Source organism: Sorex araneus, chromosome 5, assembly GCF_027595985.1.
Source record: "Sorex araneus isolate mSorAra2 chromosome 5, mSorAra2.pri, whole genome shotgun sequence".
NCBI lineage: Eukaryota > Metazoa > Chordata > Mammalia > Eulipotyphla > Soricidae > Sorex > Sorex araneus.
The window spans coordinates 215,054,316-215,073,864 of NC_073306.1; the positions used below are offsets into that span (position 1 = coordinate 215,054,316).

The window sequence follows — 19,549 nt, forward strand, 5'->3', positions numbered from 1 at the left end:
CTCAGTGGACCGAGTGAGGGAAGCCAGCTCTGCATGTGGGCAGCCGGGTCCGATTCCTCTGTCACTTGGTTTCCCCAAGTCCCTCCAGGATAAACTCCCGAGCACAGAGCTGGCAGTAGCCCCTGGTCACCCCTGGGCGTGCCCCCCAAACAAAAACAGAACAAAAATAACTTTCTTAGAGTAAAATTTCCATTAGACTTATTTTCCCTAACATGAGAGTATTTCAGGGAAAAGCCATAGGCCTCTAAATAACAGGTTTTCTGTTTAAACACACATGCTCACACACACACACACACACACACACACACACACACACACACACACACTGTGCAGTTCCTCCGTACCAGTCTTTTCTCCCCTCCCTCAGAGACCACTGCCTTCTCTTAGAAAGCACATTCCTGCCAACCAAACTTCTAGTTTGGTAAAATGTTTAGAATTTATATGTTCTTTCCAACCCTTATGTCAGAAGCCATTGACTTATTTCAGATCTAGAAGCCATGATGGCAAGTTTTCAAAACACACTGCTTTGAAACCGTGTTTATATGCATTCACGGGATGCACTTTTGGGTTCCCTGGCCCTAACACAGTGAAATAGACGTCACCTCTCACACAAGTTGTTTTGATGTGTGCATGTGTGTGCATGTGAGGGGAACTCTTAAAATCTGCTCTGTAAGTGTTGCTTTTCCCCTGTGATGTGTCGTTTGTTCAGTGTGACAGTATTCTGGGCATAAGGGATTTCTGTTTCATGTCAGAAACTTTCAGAGGGATTCATTGCGCTCGAGCCAGAAACTGAGGCCTTTCGTTCAAAGAACTTTTCCTTAAGTCACAGTGAAAATTTTATTTACAAAAGCCAACTAGATGGTACTGCTTGTTCATAGTATGGTGGAAATCAGAATTTCTGAATCTGTCTATAGGCTAGGAGGCCAATATTCTTAGCTACCTTAATAATAATGGAGATTTTGTCTGTACTTATGCACTGTATATTATTTGGGTGACAAGTAATCATGATTAAACTGGACTTGTTTCTAGAAAGTTCCCTTTCCTCTGATGATGAGACACGAATAGCTTTGACAGTTGAGGGCGTTCAAGATTTTTGGCTTTCTCTTTCTCTCCAGGGTACCATCCGAACCCTCTTTGCAGTTGGCCTTGAAAAGCCAAGAAGCCACGGGGAATTAGGTTAGGGGTTCTAGAGTGCTTGACCCATTGCATCTGGTGCCATGTGTGGTCTCAGTGGCCATCCCAGAACACAGTCAACAAGGGCTGTTTGCCTCTGAGTCTGGTGTCTAAAAAGAGTCTGGACTTACACTCTTACTTCATTCATCTTATAAATGCCTCTCATGCTGCGTGCCCAGCACGTCACTGTACGTTGGTGCTACAAAGATACCGTAAAGCACATACAATGCTGAACAGCACCAACTACCCATTTCAGTGTTGCTATTCGGGAGGCAGCAAGTAAGCAAGTATATAAGCACCAGACATTATACACTGTATATATACATGTCCTGAAGAAAATTAATGAGGTAGAAAATGTTATGGCTGCTTTTTAGAAGGGCGATTCTGGAACTGAAGCCAAAGTAATGAGAACAGGATAAAGGGAGGAAGGGCGGAGATGTGAGAGGAAACTGGTGGGACGTGTCTGAGGACTGAACACCAAGAAACGCGTGGGCAGGTAGGAAAGTGACGGGGATCAGTCAGAGGCCCACAGATAGGCAGAGTCGAACCCTGAGGCACGAGGAGGGTTGTTTTGTTGGACTGCTGGACAGGTCAGTGTGAGGCTGTGCGACGTGTACTTCCCACGCTACCCCGTGGCTCCATTAGCTGGTCGGTGGGCAGGGCGCACTGGAATTGGTGGGCAGAGAAGGAAACTGTTCTGCAAGCTGCCTGGATGACGTGGTCTGGAATTCCAGCCCAGGAAGTAGAAGTGGATCACCAGGTCTTGCTGTATTTTGGGTGCAGTACAAAAGTGTTTCGGTTTCATATACAGGATATGAAACCCTAACGAAAGAGAAATTAAGACCTAGTGGATCCATGGACGGAAGAAACACTTCTGTATGCACTTAAGTGGTACTTACTTCTTTCCTATTTTTATTTTTTCCCCTGCCTTTTTATTATCCTCTTTCCTTCCTGTCTTTTTATTTCTATACTCCTGGTACTGTGAAGAATCTTTATTTTCAACAGTAAACTAAGTTTTTTTATGAAATAGATAAATCTAACAACTGAGAAAACATTATTTACATAAAACGCCATAAGTTAAAAATACATAGCGTTTGTTTTTTAATACAAAGGATCTCAGGATTCAAACAAGGAAAGTTTGATTTCCAAGTTTGCATCGTATAGGCCTTGGCTCTGGTATAAAGAACTACACTGGAGGTAAGTTTTGACACTATATGTCTCAAGTTAGATATCAGTGAATTTCATAGGCAGGGATTCGCATCTGCGGAGAAAGACCCCATTTCTTCAGTGCAGGTACCAAGTTCTGAGTTCTGCTCTTCAGAATCAACCCTGACCACCCGTTGATTTAGTCATTCGGTGTTTTATCTGTCGGTCTCTTGATCACCTCTGTGCGTGTCGTGCTACCTGCCAGTTCCCTGTTCTCCCTTCCCAGGCGGGCAATTTCATTGTCCTTTTGTTCAGTTTCTTTAGGAAGTTTATTATTTCCCCGAAGTGCTGCACAGTGAGCCTTCCTCTGTCTTCCCGCCACTCCTTCCCAATACCGAGAGGCTGTGCTTTCTGAAATCACAAGGTCACGTGCTTCTCGGGTGACTCTTCCAGGACTTAATAAATCACTGTGTCTGGGACAAGTGCAGGGGTGTAAGTCTTAGATGTTACCTGCTCATCCCAATGCTTCTTTTTGAGGAAACCTTTAACGGACTCATTTTCTCTTCTAACAAGAGATCCAGCTGCAGAAGTCTGATTCTTCTTCAGAGTTCTTGAGACGGGACTTTTGTTTACACTCCCTTTGACTTCTTGTTCCTGCTTCATACAGGAAATCATTGTGGATCCTAAATGGGTGGAAATATTCATCCTCATAACGAACTCTGGTAGTGGTGACACCAGGACCTCTTAGAAGGCCACAGGCAGGCCGTGTCCCTCCCCACAGCTGCTGGAGTGACCAACACGAAGGACTCTAAAAGTCTGAGCACTTGGCTCACCAGAGTTTTATAATCCCATAATTTTGCACATTTTTTTTCAGAAGTTGGAACATTAATAGATTTGAATATACTTAGATGGATGCAGGATAACATGGGGTTTGTCCTTTCAGCCTTGCTGCAGGGAACTTAGTTTACCTTAGAGCAATGTCCTTTCTGCATGGACAGAGGAAGACAGTTAATATTATGCTTTGTAACTTGGGAGCTGATTGACTCAATATTTACTCCCAGGCATCTGCTTTCCTGGCTCAGTTGCCCTTGGTTCCTAAAGCTGGGTCCCGACGAGGGACGGAATGGGCCTAAGGTAAGCTGTGAGATACCCTGGCATCAAAATGGGCCAGGCCAGAGTGCCACAATACTCAAATATAAGTTGAGAGCATGGTCATAGACAAATGCTGTCATGATCCAAAAATAACAACGAGACTAGGACCCTGCTGGGGTTAGGAAGACTAACCTGGCCTGAGGACTGTGGTCTGGAATATATAGTGAATGTCCTCAGGAAGAACCAAACTTTAAGTCTGATATATCTCTTACTGTGCTCATACAGAATGACATTGCTAGAAATGTTAGAAGTAAATTTACTATAACTATTTAAGTGGATTACTAGCTGAGGAAAGAAGAAAGTGACACACCCTGGGTGGGATCCCACCCTTACGCAGATCTCCTAGTAATCTGGAGTAATCTCTTTAGATGAGATCTTGTTAATCTCCTGGAGGAGTGGTCTTACCCCTTTTGTTGATTTGTTAATTTTCAACCCACCTCTGTGTCACCACCCTATGTGATTGCTATAGACTGTAAGGAGAGGTGGAGGGAAGACAGAAGACACAGGAGAAGACACAGAACCAAGAGGGAAGACACAGAAACAGAGGGAGGACACAGAAGCAGAGACAGAGAGATGTAGGGAGAGACCAGAGGAGAGACTACAGAGACAGAGACAGAGACAGAGAGACAGACAGAAGAGAGCACAGTGGCACACACAGAAGCGGAGCACAAGGAGGAGCCATCCTGATCTGGTCCATATATAGCAGCTCCAGAGCACCAAATGCAAGTGGGAGTGGGGGAGAGGGAGAGGGAGAGGGAGAGGGAGGGAAGGAGGGAGGGAGAGAGAGAGAGAGAGAGAGAGAGAGAGAGAGAGAGAGAGAGAGAGAGAGCCAGAGCCGCCCCAATAGCCCAAGAACAACACAATACACACATCACCCCCCTTACACGCGCGTGCGTCTTTGGAACTTTTCATAGATGGAGATGACGTGAATGGGACAAACCGAATCTTCAATCTTTAGATTTCCAAGAGATTTTCTGAAAACATAATTTTCATTTAGAATAGTTTTCTGAGGTAGAGCTTTTTATCACAATCTTCATTTGCCAAATGGTTTTTAAATATCTCTGCTAATCATTTATCAACAGAAAGTAGAAACATTTCCAGATGTGGATCAGAAAGACTTGGTGCAGCCACTGAGCTTTGTTTTGAGAGAGAAGACAGGGTGGTCAAACACTTAGTTTCATTATTGCTAAATTAGGATTATGGGTGCTTTTATTTATTTATTTATTTATTTTGTTTTTGGGGTCACACCCGGCGATGCACAAGGGTTACTCCTGGCTCTGCACTCAGGAAGTACCCCTGGCGCTGCTTGGGGGACCATATGGGATGCTGGGAATCGAACCCTGGTTGGCCATGTGCCAGGCAAACGCCCTCCCCGCTGTGCTATCGCGTCAGCCCCTTGGGTGCATTTTGTGTATTTCGTGAACAGTGGAAGCACAGCACACCTTTGCTCATCTTGTAAATCTTCACCTTTTAGATACTATATGAGGAGGTTGGCATTTGAAAAAGCCTATTTATGTTACTTTGCTGGGCTAGGCTAGACGGCCACCCCCGGCATCGACCAGGACTGACTCCTGGCTCTGTTCAGGGGTCACCCTGGTGGGGCTCGGGGGCCTTATATAGGGCTGGGGATCGAACCCAAGCCAGCCGTGTGCAAGATCACCTCCCACCCTCTACTGTCTCTCTGGCCCCAACTCATTACCCTTTCGCCATTGCTCCATTTAATTCTTCATCAGGAATTTACCCCCCCTGGTTCTTTCCACTTGGGTTTTAATTGCTCATCTTTCACTGTAGATACTCGCTTCCTGTGCTCTCCGCATTGTTCCTGATATTGTTCATTTTTTCTGAAGTCATTCTTAAAGCTCGTGTTACCTTTGGACAGTGCGTGAGTGGACAGAGAGCGGGGGCATGTCTGGCCCTGGCACTGCAGCTCTTGCTTATGCCCCTCTGGCTTTTCCCACAGTGCCCAGATTATCTTAGATGAAAGATAACTTTCAGAATTATTTTGAATTTCTCTTTTCTAAAATGGGAATGGCGGCATGACTCTCTGTGGAGAGATATTAGTATATGTGTCTAAAGTATCTTCTACAAATGAAACAGTTGCCTCCCTCCTCCCCTTATTTTGAAGTTTTTGCTGATTCATCATTAACTTGCAATGTTATGGGATTTCAGGGATAACATTTCGCACCTCCAAGACCACTGTCCCCCTCTCTCCCGCCCCTCCGCAGCCTCCTTCCTTTGCTTTGAGTCTGCACGTTGGTGTCCTTGTTGCCTGCCAGTTTGTTTGCTTCAATTATTTATACCCCACGCAGGAGTGCAGCCACCTGGTTATTGTCTTTTACCTTCTAACAATTTAACGTCCTATAATCTCAAGATCTATACATTTTGTCCCAAAAGGCATGGCTTCATCTTTTTAATGGCACAGTAGTATTTCACCGAGTCTGTTTGGGGTTGTTGGGTCACTCGGGAAGGTACCCGGGATGCTCCAGGTGCAGTGCTCAGGGGAATATGGCTTCGGGTTGAGCCTGAGTCTGCCACTCGGAGGCAGAGTGTCCAGCCCCGTGGGTCACCCCCCAGGCCGTCACCCAGCTTCTGTGTTCAGTACCCGCTGCACCCACGTCGTGACCATGGTGAGCAGTGAGGACACATGTTCTTAGAAGGAGTGTTTTCAAATCCCTTGAACAGACGCCTCCCGGTGCTCTCCCTGGGTCTTACTGGGTCATTTTCACAGTTTCATTGTCACGGGCTCCTCTCTCCGAGCCTCCCCACTCACATTCCCGCCGGCGGTCGGCCGCGGTTCCTCTCTCCAGACGCTCCCCAGCACGCGCGCCCCACGACGAAGGCTGTTCTCCTGCCCGTGGGTGGGGTGATGCCTCTCTGTGGCTGGCTTCCGGGTAGGAAACGACGTTCTCCGTCTTAGTTCCATGATTCTCTGGGCCACTTCTCTCTCTCCTCCAAATAAATAGTCGAGCGGTCCTTATCCTAGTTTTGAAAAATTTGGTTTCCTGTTTGTGTGTTGGCATTCTTGCCTTGTATGAGTTCTCGGTGTAATTGAATGTTTACCTCACATTCTCAGGCATGTGATGTGTAGGTACTGATTGTAAGTTTTGAAGGCAGCATTTGCTCAACTAAATATTTAAAGTTATCCATAATGTAGGTTGTTGCTTCCTTCAATTAAAAGGCTGCTAACTTATGAAATTCTATAATCATATAAAAGAATTTAAAGTTTCCTCAATTAAAAATTCCCCCAGATGCTACCATTAGAAATTAATGTTGTTGTTGCTGTTTTCCCATTTAGAATGGAAAAGTCAGTTAACTTTGCCTATAAAACCTACTGGAAATGAATCTTGTTCCCAAACCCAACAGTTTCCTAATTAAGATTCCATATTTCTGATATAATTTACTTTCTTTAAAAATGAAAAAGTGTTGGGGCCAGAAAGGTGGCACAGCAGGTGAGTTACTTGCCCTGCCCGCTGACCAACCCACGTCTGATCCAGTCCAGCACCGTCAGGAGGGTTCCTGAGTGCAGTCAGGAGTAACCCCTGAGCATCGCCAGGTGTGGCCCCCAAACAAAATAGATAAATAAAATACAAATATTTATTGATTTACAAATAGATTTCTTGGTGTCTAAAAGTTAAACCTTTTGTCTGAAAACTCTTGGGGAGAGAGAAGCCAAGTATCTCTTCAGCCCATTTTACGGCTTCTCCTCAGTGACGGCCCAGCCTGCTGTGTGATTCGTCCTGTGAGCTGATCAGGCCTGCTGTTGATCCATTTTCAATTAATGTTTTTCTTTGGTATATGAGTATAACACTTTTTTCAAGTGCATATTCAATTTTCCAGAAAGCTTCACAAGACTTTCGCTTATGCGGGTAGAGAGAGAGTGTGGTGGGAAAGCCATTTTCCTTGCACTTGGCTGACTAGATTTAATTCCCAGCACTACTTATGGTCCAGGAGTGATCCCTGAGCACAGCTCCAGGAGTAAGCCCTTAGCACGACTGTGTGCCCTGAAAACCAGATAAAGCAAAAACTTTATCAAGGTTTATTGAACATCTATTGCATAAATTGCTCCCTTGTAAGAGTGTTTGATATATCTGTTAACAAATTAAACATACATCAGTCCCTTTTATTCTAGAAGAATGAGTCATATCACTGAATTTTTTTTTTTTTTTGGCTTTTGGGTCACACCAGCGATGCTCAGAGGTTACTCCTGGCTCTGGACTCAGGAATTACTCCTGGTGGTGTGCTTGGGGTACCATATGGGATGCTGGGAATCCAACCCAGGTTGGCCATGTGCAAGGAAAACGTCCTACCCACTGTGCTATTGCTCCGGTTCCACCACTATAAATTTTATCATGGTCAGAAGGCAAAAGAGCTGTGTGAGAAAAATAAAAATTAATATTGTATATTGCATGGAAGAGCCTGGCAAGCTCTCATGGTGTATTCTATATGCCAAATACAGTAACAATAACAGTCTCATTCTCCTGACCCTGCAAGAGCCTCCAATCGGGAAAGACGAGTAAGGAGAGGCTGCTAAAATCTCAGGGCTGGGACAAATGGAGACGTTACTAGTGCCCACTCGAGCAAATCAGTGAACAACGGGATGACAGTGATACAGTGATTGTATAAAACTGCATGAATTTAATTAGATTGGTGGAGAAACATGCAGAGGGCAGGTAGGAGCTTGGGGTGGGGATGCTCTAAGGAAGTAGAGCAGAGGGCCCTTTGATTTATTTTGGGAGGGGGACTCTACTCGCCGATGCTGAGGGGTCGCTCCTGGCTCGGCACTCAGGAACCACTCTTGGCAGTGCTCTGGACTGTACCGAAGTCTGGGATGAAGCCCGGGTTAGCCGTGCCCAAGGCAGTTGGCTTCCAGGCTCCCTGTCGTCGGGACGCAGCAAGGAAGGGCCTTTCCTTCTCGTGAAGTTGGGAGACTTTAAGAAGATAAAGGAGGAAGCTAAGAAGATAACTGAGGGGACTGTTGGGGCAGAGTGGTAGCGGTAAGGCCCTGAGCGGGAGCGTGTCCGGATTAATTGAGCAGCAGAATTCGGAGGAAGGAACATGGCAGAAGAGTCCGGTGAGACCATGAAGTCCAGTGGATCACACTGTTCAGACCCCGTGAGTCTGCACGGGTTCAAAAGGCAGCATCTGCTCTGGGCTCGACGGCTCTGTGATGTTCCTGCAAGCGAGAGTCAGTGAAGCTTCTCCTGCAGAAACGTTCAGGTTTAGCAAAGCTTCTTACACAGAAATGTCCATAGGTGATTTCTACTTGAAAACTCTTTCAGAATCAGATCGTTTAAAGACCAGCTGATAAATATGCTCTGCTGTCTCGTAGCGTGCACTGAGCTAGTATGGGCTGAGGCAGGCTTCTTTCCTGCAGAGAAAGGTTAATAATTATGGCGAATGAATCAGTTCTTTCTCCTCAGTACAGACTTAGTGAACATTTTGTTTTTCCGTTGTCAGTTACTGATTGATCATCCCGTTGATCATCGAATTTCTCAAGCGGTCTCAGTACCGTCTCCATTCATCCTAGCCCTGAGATTTTAATAGCCTCTCTTTACTCCTCCTTCCCAATGGTGCCACATTGGAGGCTCTTTCAGGGTCTTGGGAGTGAGACCCAGCATTGTTACTGGTTTTGGCATATGAATACGCCACAGGGAGTTTGCCAGGCTCTCCCGTGTGGGCAGGAAACTCTCAGTAGATTGCCAGGCTTAATTTCTGATTATAAAATTTTAATCAAGAATCCTTTAAATATTAGTGTTTCTTTTAAAAAAAAATAGTGTTTCTTTCTTATTCGGTGTTCAGGGCTGACTCCTGGCTCTGCACTCAGGGATCGCTCCTGGCAGGGTTAGGGGGACCAAACGGGGTGTGGGGACTGGATTCTGGTTGGGAAACTTCCAAACCCCAGTTTCCCTCTTTGGACCCTCAATAAGTGCTTCTCAAGGAAACAGCCTCTTTTTAACTTCCTATCTTCTTGTTTTTCTGTGCACACACGTTAAAGGAGGTCTAGTGAGATGAACTGAGCACTTTCAAGTTCTTTCAGTATCAACTTCTAGGAGGCACCGAGTGACAGTTCTGGTGACTATTTGAACCAGATCAGGCATCTTTATGGGCCTTAAAAATCATCTGGATAAATACAAGTTTTGCTCATTTTGTTTAAAGTCAGAGCTGAGTATCTTGTTGCCATAGTCCTTAAGAAAACAGACTGCTTGACTAAACTTTCCCTTCTCGGCTGAGTGTAGAGACAAACATTGGCCACACAGGTTTGAGCTTGGTGAGGAATGCAGAGTTCGGGCATCAGGTAGAGGGAAGTCTCAGACTTCTCGGGCATGAGGAAAATACCCCCAACCTCTCGGGGTTTCCCAGCCAAAGAGAAAAAAATGAAGACAAGTAGATGGATGAGTTATATGTGTTTGTACATACACATGAGATAGTCATATAGGAGATGTGGTATATTTCAGACAGCCCTTGTGCTGATAGTCTGTCATTAGGAAAATGGGAACTAGTTCAATATATACACACTGGAATTATGACTGGTAGAAATGATGAGAAGGCTTAGCTTGTCAAGAATTGGGTTAATAATTATGGCTGGGAGCTGGAGTGATAGTACAGTGGGTAGGGCATTTGCCTTGCATGCGGCCAACCCAGGTTCAATTCACAGCATCCCATATGGTCCCCTGAGCACTGCCACGGGTAATTCCTGAGTTCAGAGCCAGGAGTAACCTCTGTGCATTGCCGGGTGTGACCCAAAAAAGCAAAATAATAATAATAATAACAACAGCAATAATAATAATAATCACGAAATCCCCGTTAATCGTCGATTTCTCGAGCGGGCTCAGTAACCTCTCCATTTGTCTTTTCCCTGAGATCTTAGAAGTCTCTCTCGACCCGGCCCTCCCAAGGATGTCACACTGGAGACTCTTTCAGGGTCAGGGGAGTGAGATCCAGCTTGTTACTGGATTTAGCATATGGATACACCATGGGAAGCTTGCAAGGCTGTCCCATGGGGGCAGAAAACTCTCAGAAGCTTGCCAGTTTTTCCCAGAGGGAGAAGTAGGCTACAAGATATTCTGGGAGCTTGCTTTTAAGTCTCTGGATATTGGCCGTTGATGGGATTACACACACCTGGGTTCCTCTGCCGGTACCTTCATGCGTGAGGCTTGTCCGAACGTGTGGAGAAGGGCCTTGAGCATGACTGTAGCTAGGTTCTGGTGGTCTTCGGCCGCCGGGAGCTCTGCTCGGGGTGGGGAGGGAAGCTGGAGCCCATCCCCTCCGAGGGGCCCTGGGGAAGATAGCCAGATGTGCGGGCAAGAGACTCTCTGATGATGATGATGATAATAATAATAATAATAATAATAATAATAATAATAATAATGGCTGTATTGCTTCTCTCCTTTTACTTAAAAAATACTCGAACACACATATACATTTTAATGATCTCTTTAAGTACAAATCTAGCTTTTAATAATTTTTGTATCCTTTTAGCATCAACTTTTAAGAAGATTTCTAAGCACTAACTCTATTAACAAATGTGTAAATCATGTACTAATAGTGGAATCATTGAGATTTTCTATGACAAAGCGAATACTTGCAGCACTGGGGTGAAGTCAGGGGGCTGGAGCTCGTGATTCGCAGCCAGGACCCCAATCTCTGTGAACCAAAGGATCCCCCAACGGCTGCCACGCTTCCGGGACTGGAGTCACCTCTGGGACGGGAGTTACTCCTCACTGGACCTCACGGGATGCCAGGGATGGAACCCAGGCTGGCGGCAAGCAAGGCAACGCCCTGCCCACTGTCCCATTGCTTGGCCCCTGGACCTTCCAAGGAGCAGAAGATAGAATTCTCACAAGGCCTCTTCATATGACGTATGAAGTTAGACCTACATTATTCAAGGGCTTGAATAAAAAGGTAATACCTGTTTTCTTTTAAATTTATTTTACTAGCACAAATCTTCCTTCATTCTAAAGTTTATGCAGAAAGTGTACAGGGAAACAGACAATACAACAAGGAGTTGTTCATCATATTTCTATTGAAAATTCCATTTCTACTTGAAATTCTTTCTCAAAAGCAGCCTGTGGTTTTGTTTAGGTCATCGATCAAAGAGCATCACTTAACGCCGCGTCCAGGGGCTGCTGTCCTGTCTGTCCCACAACATGTGGCCTCTGGCTGTTAAATGATCAGTTTTCACTCAGGGGTGAAAACGAGCTTGTGCGGTTGGATTCCCGTTGGGGCACTCAGAGTACTTCCCAGTGACTGTGTCCCCTGCTTTCCCCACGCCTCAGGAGAGTTAACTTTCACCTTTGAACTTTCCTTTCCCTTTCCTATCTTTAGTTTGGCAAATACGCCCCCAGTGGGCGGTTATTCCAGTGGGGTGGGGGTGGGGGGGCCTCACGCCAAGGGGGACGACACCCGTGCCAGTCTGGAAGCCTTCAAACGCGTGACACACGGTCCTCTCGGCGTTGTGTTCACGCCCTCGTTGTTGCCAGTGGTGACTCTAGAAAATGCTTTGTGAGGCGAGGCCCTTTTTCATGACAATGACCTCCCACATAGACTGCGGCGTGACTTGGGCTTCATTCTCTCCCCCGGACGCCCTTTCTGGGCCGGCCGTCTGCGTGCAGTGCGGGTGATTGATGCCCGGGAGGGACATCTGAAGGCTTTTGTGTCCCGCCGCCCTGCATGCCGCATCCTGTGTGAATGCGCCCCGCCAGCACGCATCCCGCACCCGGCGGGGCAGGCCGGCCAGCTGTGACCGCCCTGTCCCCTACTCGGGGCCACAAATCACCCAGGCTCGGGACACGCGGTGGGGTGTCTTCTCCCTCCCCTTACCCCTTCCCGCCCGGGGGAAGCCGGCAGGGCCGTGGGAGCAGAGCCACGACATGCTTGGAATAGCGTGTCTGCAGGGACAGGACGGGCGTCCTTCACTCACAGCAGGCCGGGCCTTGGCCCTGGAGGAGAGGGGACGGGGAGAGCTGCACGTAGTGGGGCCGGAGGCGGCGGGGTCCCGTGTGGGCTTGACGAGTGCCCGGTCGCAGAAGGCTGGCCAGTGCTCCGGAGCTCTGCTGCCCTCCTCCTCGCCCCTGCCACGACCGACTTTTCCTGGCATTGCGTGACTGCGTGGCTGGGTCTGAGGGTCCTGCAGGAGCCAGCCAGCCCCGCGCCGAGCGAGCGCTCCCTCCTCTTCCTGACACGTCCCGAGAGGGAGGTCAGAAGATATCTCGGAAGTGGCAGGGAGTCGGGAAGCCAAGGCCAGGGTCCCCGCAGGGGGAGAGCAGCAGCCAGCTTCCTGGCGCTTCTCGTTTGAAACGTGCGTTTGGGAAGAAGTCTGATTAAAACCTTTGAGTCAGTATTGGCAGACGCGCGAGTAATACGGACAATAAGACTTTACTCTTCTGATGAAAGACAGGGTCATTCCTGGAGCCTCCTAAGTTAAGGGGAAACTCTTCATTATCTAGCTTGCAACTGTCGCAGCTTCTTTTGAAATATGCTCAGCTGCAAAACAGAGTAGCCAGGTCAGATCATGGGAAAGGAAGCAGAACTCCTCCTCGAGAAAAGCCTTCCCCTTGGTGGAAACAGACTCCGGTGGCTCCCAGTCTTCCCTTCCGCCCCGTCCTCCCAGTCACGTCAGCAGCCTAACTGCTGCTAGCCTGTTCTGTTGCTCCTCTCTCGGTTTGAATTCTGCATGGCTGTGTATCGCCCGGGTTCCTGGCGGAGGATTCTCTGCCCCCCTTCGCCCAGTGGATCCCCACTCATCTCTGACCCTGTGGTCCCAGTGCCTCTCCCGCCTGAGTCCGGCATTCGTGTCGAGGAGGAATAATCCTGTTTATTACGGTATTCTTGTGCTTGCAGCAGGCAGGGGGGGGTGGGTCACGTTGCCATTATCTGACCACGTGTGTCTTCACCCGACATGCTGCAGTGTTACTTGTTCGTGTTCTCAGAGCCCACGTACTGGAAATAATCCCCCAACTAAAATTTAAAAAACCATCTATCATACATTCAAGAAACTTGTGAAGATAAGTCACCAATAGAAATGGGTAGAAAAGTTCCTTAATTAAAAGCAGTTTCACGTGTTTCTGCTGCCGACACATAAAAAGGAAGAAGTTAAGCAGAGGCCAGTCCTTTGGGAGGGCGTTATTTCCATTGTTTGCATCCTGGGCATGACAGACCCTCCTTGGGAGCCCTCAGTGATGACTTGTCACGGGCAACTGGGCAAGTGTAAATAATGTTACTGTGAATAGGGATGTTTTGTGCCTGGGGGCTGTTGACCCTTCGCAGGTGTCCTTGGTCCTGTACACTTGCTCAGCAGCTTTTAACCCTCCGGTGCCTGGCCAGCACCACTCTCCACGGGCTAGAGCCGCGGGAAAGAGCGTGTCGGTGAGCTGCCCACGTGCCCAGACACCGCGAGTGCCCTGTCTGCCCTTCACAGCACAGGTGCCGTCGTCTGAGGTCACGAGCCCGGAGAACACTGCACGTACGCCGTTGCACCGGGGGCACGGTGCTTGCCCTGCACCCCGCCACTCTGGAGTCAGTCCTTGGCACATGGTCCCCCGAAGAGCTAGGAGTGAGCACTAAGTGCAGAGCCAGGAGTAAACCCTGCGCATCACCGGGGGTAGCCCCAGAAGGAGCCAGCACAAGGGAGCCCCGGGCTACAGCACACAGGGCCCTGCCTTCGTGTGGCCAACACAGCTTGGTTTCTGACACCCCTCGGGTCCCCAAGCCCCAGGACTAGTCCCCGGTACAGAGCCCACGGCCAAGTCCAGCAGGAAGAATTCTGTGCACAGAGTAAGCGACTCGGGCTCGTCTGCTCTGTGCAGTCATCCAAACAAAAATTGGTTGTTTTTGTCTTTCTCTCATGTATGTCTGCCTGTCCAGACCCTTATTTCATTCTCTCAGAGCTTGCTCTGAAGCCTCCTTTGGGATGTAAATTAAGGTGGAGGGCGGTCCCTGTGACGGTACAGCAGGAGGCATGGTTCTGTGAGTCCCAGCACCACTTGTGGTCCCAACCCTCTCCAGCAGTGGGGTCTGAGCACCGAGCCAGGAGTCAGCCCTGAGCACCATGGAGTGAGAGGTAAGAGGGTAGACCACAGATGATGCAGATTGTTTTGCTGGGATGGATTTCTGAGTTTTATTTTAAAAATTTTATTAGAAGTCTAGGGTCTGAATATCTGGAACCTAGCTATCCATTTTACGGAATATCTTCTTTCTTGGCCCTGAGCACGTCCTTAACGGCAACGGCAAAGGGGCCTGAATAACGGTGATCCGTCCCGATTTCCTTATAGCCCAAGGCAAAGAAAGTGACTTACATTCCCATAAAGACTGTCTAAGCGGAAGCCTCTCCACACTATTTTTAATTCTCCTCACAGAGTTGGTTGTTTAGGTTCATTGTACACTCTGCAATCCTTAATCATTTTTTTCCTAATTCATTCATCCAGTTCTCCAAAGCTTTTAGTTATTTACTTAGTCCATAACCTAAACTCTGTCACTGCACTCCGAGTCCCGGCCTGCTGGTTCCACTCTGTCTGGCTTTGTCTCCGGCTATTTACGAATAGGCGCTGTCTGCCCAGTGAGACTCCTCTCCTTCTGCTCCTGCACAAGTGAAATACCTAATCCTGCTTCTAATCCCTGCGCCTGTAATCCCCCCCTTCCCAGCTCCCCTTTTGCCGTGCGAGTCCGATTTCTTTTTCCAGCCTGCAGCTCTCCCTTCCACCTCTGGCACAGCCCGGTTCCCTCCTGACTCCGATTTTCCATTTTAACTTCAGTGAGAGCCACTTCATCTGAAAATATCTTACAGTCCTTCCCTTGCGAGATACTGTGCGGCTTGCTTTATCCTCCGACGTCCTACCCTTTCGAGTGCACGCACCTTGTCTCGCACATGCCTGGGCCTGGGGCGCGGTTGCCGGGACACACTGTGGACTCAATCAGTATTCGAGGGAGAGCGCAGGGTCCTCTGGGCTTTGATCCGTTCACGGGCGCCTCTGCTGGGAAACGGAGTGCTGGGAACTGTCCCACATTTGAGCCGTTCACTCCTCACCCCAGCTCGCGGCCGGGCTCCAAACTGGCAGTGAGGCCGTGCTGTGAGGTGGCGCGGGGCCAGCTCCAGGAGGTTTGGACGGGAGATTCTTTCGCCTGATTTTGGTCTGCCGTTCCCACGTATTGCTTCTCTCTGCTCATAAGCAGCCTTTTCCATCTCTTTCTGCCTCGATTTCCCTCCTAACCCAGAGAGGTTTGGATGAATGACGCCGGGAGACCCTTCCCTCCAGCACCTGTGCCGGCTTACGTTTCTGCACAAGTAAGTTGCCTGACGCTCGGGAAATGCAAAATGTGTGGGATCTTAAAAGGCGTCGCTGTTTCCTGGATGGCTAAGAGGGCCATATTTCTGCTCAGTCTAGTTGTTTGTCTGGGTCTTGGGTCACGCCCCGCTGTGCACAGCGCTTTCTCCCTTATCTGCCCACAGAGGTCACTTCTGGAGGGCTCCGGAGGCCAGACTGGGGGCAGGGGATCGAACCCAGGGCTACTGTGTGTGAGGCAAATTCCTTTCCCACTGTGCTACCTCTCCAGCCCAGTAATGCCTCTGTACCTGCTCAGTTTGGTATGAAAGCAGTGCAATTAAGGGTGCTAGATTGATAATAGTATTTGTAAGAATACATGAAGCAGTTACTGGTACTCTAAACCGGAGAAGAGACTTGAATGTCCACAGAATAGGGCTGTACTTAGAGATTCCGCTGTGTGTGTGTGTGTGTTGTGTCTGTGTGTATGGACATATGGGACAGAGATTTTTTAAATTTCTTAAGATACCAGGTAACCCTTCTGATAGATGTGACTACTGAACTATGCTTCTTGTTTTCATGATCATAAATTTTTAATCTTGCAAACCAGTGGAGTTTAATTAATTCCTGTCTCTGTCTATGATGATTTTTAAATTTCTGTCCATGGAAAATATATTTCTATATCTTGTCATATCCTTTCTTACTGCTTGCTCAAAGTGAAAAATAGATAGCCCTTTAAGTAGTTATCTTGTGCTGAGGTCATTCAGACGACTGTGAAAAATGGAGTTTCACCAAAGTATTGAGTTTACATTGAAGCACCATCAAGTCAGGATCTGAGAAATTGAAAGATTTGGTGAGGATTTTTATCTTCCCAATAATATAGATGGAACTAACAGCATCCCGGCCTTTCAGCACTGCAGGGAACTTAGAGCAGCGGTCACCTGCAGCGGTTTACTGATGGAGAGCACTGTAAAATACTTTGAGATGTTCTGCAGCTGCCTTTGTTATGGCTTTGCACCTTCTTTCAAAGTGTTTGCCTCCTGGCTCACACTCGAGGAAACTCACAGCCCAGCCCAGAACCTCGAGTTGTGGCCTTTCCTCCAAGCATCGAACCAAGAGCAGTCTCGTACGGTTCGGCTGGTTCGCGATGGCAGTCTGGAGAGAGAAATAGAGCGAGCAAAGGAACCCGCCACACGATGGCTACAGAGGGCAGGGCAGCCCCACCCTGCTGGCTCCAGCTCTGCTCAGCAGGGCAGCCGCCGCCCGTGCTCCCACACAGTGCTCCCAGCCCACCCCGAGTGCGCAGGAGGCCACAGCTGGCCAGAGAGAGCTGCAGGGCCAGCGGGCGAGCAGGTGCTGGGGAAGAGCTAAGCGCAGCCTGTTGGGAATCCAGCTTTGCAGCTGACGGCCAGTGCCTCGGAGAGTTTCTCAGAGAAGAATGGGGGCGACAGCGGCCCCAGACCATTCGATCACGTCAGTTTGAACGCTGACGCCTTTTACAGGCTAGTTAATTCACTCGGGAGCTCTTTACTCGAGCTTTTAGATGGGTGCATTGCGAATCTATAGCTCATCCGTGAGTCTGTCAATGGGCGTCCACATTCAGGAGCAGGGGTTTAGTGACCATCCCGGCCAGGGGAACTTTTCTTTCATAAGTTGATTAAAGAATAGAAAAAATTAAAGACTATTTGAGATAAGCATGATGAGACGCACAGGCAAGCTGTTTCCAGATGAGAAGGAAGGTGACGTGTTAGCTGGGGAGTCACTGTGGCAGCGATTGTGATGAAGTGGAAAAACAAAAGCGTATGAACTGCAAATGCAGTTGTGGCTCCAGCGAGGGACCTGTGAATACGTATCGCAGCCAGTTTGTCAGTGCTGTTCGTTTATGTTACGCGCTGTCTGCTGGGGCATGCTTTTGATGAGCAGCTGTAAAATGTTGTTTTCGACAGTGTATTCTGTGCACTCTGAGTCACTTTGTGACTCGACCCCGTTAACGTTACTCTTTGGCGGGACTAGCAGGGCAGGGTTGGTGTCTTCCCTGCAGACGGTTGACCCCAGTTTAACCAGCCCCACCCACATCAGCCCCTTGAGTACCACCAGGAGTGGTCCCTGCACTGAGGGAGGGTGAGCACGGGCACCCCCGGTGCTTCTGACCGCTGACGTGGGCAGTCTCAGTCAGTGGGGTTCTGTGTGTTGATGTGGAGAGTGATAGTTCGCTCAACTGGCCGGGCTGGTTTATGTTCCCCAAGTGATGATTATCTGGCACCTTCCAGAAGAGGCTCGAAGTCCTCTTTCAGAGGTCCAGTAATCTCATTGTGGGCTCTATGTGAGGCGGAATTCTTCATACTCAGTTCTTGCTGTTACTCTTTTGGGAACTGCCTGAAGCCAGATTTTATTCTTTCTTAGTATTGTCCTGGGTTTGATAATGTGTTATTTCCATTAGAAGCAAAGAAACCATATAATGTAGGTAGAATCTTAAGTCCTAAATGCGGGTTAAAGGTCTGAGTTATAATAGCAGCCTTTAACTGTTTTCCTTTTTCCAATGAAGGGTTGAAGCTTAGAATATTGGTTGCTTTCCTCTTGGACACACAACTTTTTAAGTTCCCTGTTGCCGACTCTTTCTACACGTGTTTCAGTGTGTCTGTGTATGTGTGTTTACTTGTTGGCTCTGTAACATGGTTGAGTATATGAATGAACTCTAAATTCAGAGTGCAAGGTTTGAATCTTAGCTCTGCCACTAAATACTTGTGTAAAGTCAAATGCTTATCTTACTGACATCTCAATTTTCTCAACTGCGAAATGGGATGATGATGATGATGATGATAAATAGTTACCATATAGCTGATCTAATTACTAAGTGAGGACAGACCCATAAAGCACTCAGAATGGTGCTGGGTGTGGAGTATTACTAAGCACACAGTACTGTCTCTTGTTACAATTAGTTAGTAGTAGTAATATTAATCGAGGCAGGATTGGTGACACGCAGTTTGGATAATGTACATAGAGATAAGAATCTAAGCCACTTTCAGGCTCATTTAGTGGGATTTTTACACACCGGATTCAGTTCATGTCCTCGCCTTGTCACCAGTTATCATTGAGCCTGTTTGGATGAGTTTCTCTGCCTGCAGCCTTTGAGGAAATAAACTTCCTGTGCTGAGTTGGTAGGACTGTGGGTGGTGCTTGCCTTGCCCGTCGCCCACCTGAGTCACTTCCCTGAACCACACGTGGGTCCTTGAACACCTCCAGGAGTGATCCCGGAGCACAGTACAACGAACACAGACCCAGTGAGACATACCTTGTGGTGCACGTGCATTTACAGTGAGGAAGAAAGAAAGGCTCTTGACAGCCACTGAGAGTTTCACCAACATCAGCAACTTGGACTTTGGAGTCAAAACTTAAATATTTCTTGATAACTTATAATGCTTTATGATCATTAATTGCACATGTACTAACATGAGAATAGACACAAAACAGGTAAACACGAAGCGCATGCAAATTACGCGCCAAGGGCTCGAGTGGATGAAGAGTCCAGGAAGAATGATCTGATACCTTAACTCTATATTTAAAGTAACTGTGTTTCAAGTGAGCCTCTGGGTAACACAACTAAGATTTTTTTGCTTTTGCTACACCTGGCAGTGCTCAGGGCTTACTCCAGGCTCTGCACTCGGGCACCACTTCTGAGGGGCTCAGGGAATCATATGGGATGCCGGGGATCGAACCTGCCTCAGCTGTATCCAAGGCAGATGCCCTACCCGCTGTACTATCACTCCGGCCCCAGGAACAAAACTGTCTTGAACACACGGAGGCCAAAGGTCCTGTGTGGA

General features: G+C 48.0%; 1 protein-coding gene across 6 annotated transcripts in view; it reads left to right on the top strand.

Annotated features, from left to right (window-relative positions):
- BMPR1B (bone morphogenetic protein receptor type 1B) overlaps nt 1–19,549 on the top strand; it is a 129,272-nt gene that overhangs the window by 22,933 nt on the left and 86,790 nt on the right. For 3 of the 6 annotated variants that reach the window (XM_055139710.1, XM_055139709.1, XM_004617939.3), the window contains exon 1: nt 15,524–15,751. The exons of 1 other annotated variant lie outside the window; for it this stretch is intronic. The gene's annotated coding sequence lies outside the window, so the exon portion shown is untranslated. Of the gene's footprint in view, nt 1–15,523; nt 15,752–19,549 lie in introns of those variants that run through there. 2 more of the 6 variants (XM_055139706.1, XM_055139708.1) reach the window with 2 other exon arrangements.